The 2,144-nt window shown below is 36.0% G+C and overlaps 1 protein-coding gene across 1 annotated transcript in view; it reads left to right on the forward strand.

Annotated features, from left to right (window-relative positions):
- PYGO1 (pygopus family PHD finger 1) overlaps positions 1-2,144 on the forward strand; it is an 18,221-nt gene that overhangs the window by 12,252 nt on the left and 3,825 nt on the right. The window lies entirely within an intron of this gene.

Raw genomic sequence — 2,144 nt, forward strand, 5'->3', positions numbered from 1 at the left:
GAATCTTCTCATATGATTTGGGTTGAGCTGTGCCACAGCTCCAAATTCATATGTTGAAGTCTTAGCCCCCACTCCTGCAGAACATGAATGTATATACAAAAAGCACGAATTTCGTGCACCGGGCCCCTAGTATTTAATATAAAGTATTGTTAAGAGATACAAAACTGAAGTGGTAAAATGGGATACAAAAATTTTCTCAGAAATACCACTGGGGGAAGCAGCTAACATTTCTAAGGCTATGGGACAAACGAAAGAGGTTGGGATTACTAAAATATATAAACACACAGGAGGGAACTAAAATTTATGGAACTAAAATTCAGATCTCTGAGAAGTGGCTGCTATTAATGCCTCTGGGCATGGAGCATGGGTCCTTTGGGCCTGAGACTCAGAACCTGTTGCTGGTGTCTGAGGAGGGCACAGCAAGGCTATTTGGGATAATAAGTGATATATAAAACAATAATATTTTGTTCTAGATCGCTAGCCAGAATAGGTAATACCTTTCCACCTAGAATTCTTCCTCTGTCTCTCTCAGTAGGGTTTTTAAAAAGTTTTTATTCATACTGATCTTATGCATTTTTAAAATTTTTAACTAGTTTAGTTTTATTCCTATAAATGAAAACTCTATTTTATCTTTGTATATAAGAAAGCTCTTGATGTTTAGTTATTAATATAACATCCAGAAACCTTGCTAAATTTTATTGTCTGTCATAGGTTTCACCTATGTTATTTAAGCTTCTCTAAATGGCTGCTTTTATTTTGTTATGTGGAAAACTATCTCCAACAGACTGTCTCTTTATTGACAAGTACCATTTGGACTACTCTTATAAAGATATCATTACTGGCCTCCTGATTCTACCCCTATCTCATCACCAATTTATTCTTAACACAGCTGTTAGTGTAATCTTTTAAAAAATATAAATCATATCACTTTCCTGCTCAAAATCCTTAAATGGTCAACCATTGTTCTTCAAATACAATCCAAAGTTCTTATCATAAACTGTTAAGGTTCTAGGTCTTAATCTGCTTGAGCTGCCATAACAAAATACCGTAGACTGGTGGCTTAAACAACATAGATTTATTTTCTTACAGTCTGGAAGCTGGGAAGTCCAAGATTAAAGTGCCAGCCAGTTCAGATCCTGCTGAGTGCTCTCTTCTTGGCTTGCAGTTGCCACCTTCTTGCTGTATCTTCACATGGCTTGTCCTTGGTGTGTGCACCTGGGGGGATGACCCAATGTAACCCTAAGTACTTTCCAAAGGCTCCACCTCCAAAAACTACACATTTGGTTAGGGCTTGAACATATAAATTAGGGGGGATGGGAGCAGACATTCAGTCCATAACAATCTAAAATGATCTGGTCCCTGCCTATCTCTTCAAGAGGTATTCTCCATAATCCCTTAAAACACCTCTTACAAGTTTTACAAAGCTCCTTTCTACTTAATAATTTTTACACATGCTGTTCTCTCTGCCTAGAGACTCTTCCTTCTGCTCTTCACATGAAAGGTTTTTATCCTTTAGGTCTCAGTTTAAATAGCCCTTTCCCAGAATCCACATATATGATCAGGTCGTCTCTATTACCTGTCAATTCATTGGATTTATTTACTAACCTATTACAATTGTGTATTTGTATATGTGTATACATAATTGTATTCTTTTACCTACTTTTGTATATGTTTGGAATTCTTCATAATGGTTTTTTTAATGGGAAAATTTTCATTGATAAACTTTTTTTACTCTCTTAAATTCAGTTAAGGTTTTGCCTTGGTATACCATAATTACAATTCTAGAAATGATTTGTATATAAAGACATTTATACATGGATTTTCATTCCAGAACAGCAAAGATTTGGAAACAACCCAGATATCAGTGGGGGAGGAACCAGTTTAATGAATTATGGCATAAAAATCATACTATGAAATATCCAGGTATTAGAGAATGGAGCAGTTCTATATTTAATAAGAAAACAGGTATAGTTCATTGTGTATAGCGTGCATACCATCATTTGTGTCCATATGTAACCAAAAAAATACAGGAGTGGCCCTAGCCAGTTTGTCTCAGTAGATAGAGCATCAACTTATGAACTAGGACAGTGATGACAAACCTATGACACGCGTGTCAGAGGTGACACGCGAATCATTTTTTTGGT

The sequence above is a fragment of the Myotis davidii genome, unplaced genomic scaffold (genome assembly GCF_000327345.1).
Source record: "Myotis davidii unplaced genomic scaffold, ASM32734v1 scaffold1421, whole genome shotgun sequence".
NCBI classification, from domain to species: Eukaryota; Metazoa; Chordata; class Mammalia; order Chiroptera; family Vespertilionidae; genus Myotis; species Myotis davidii.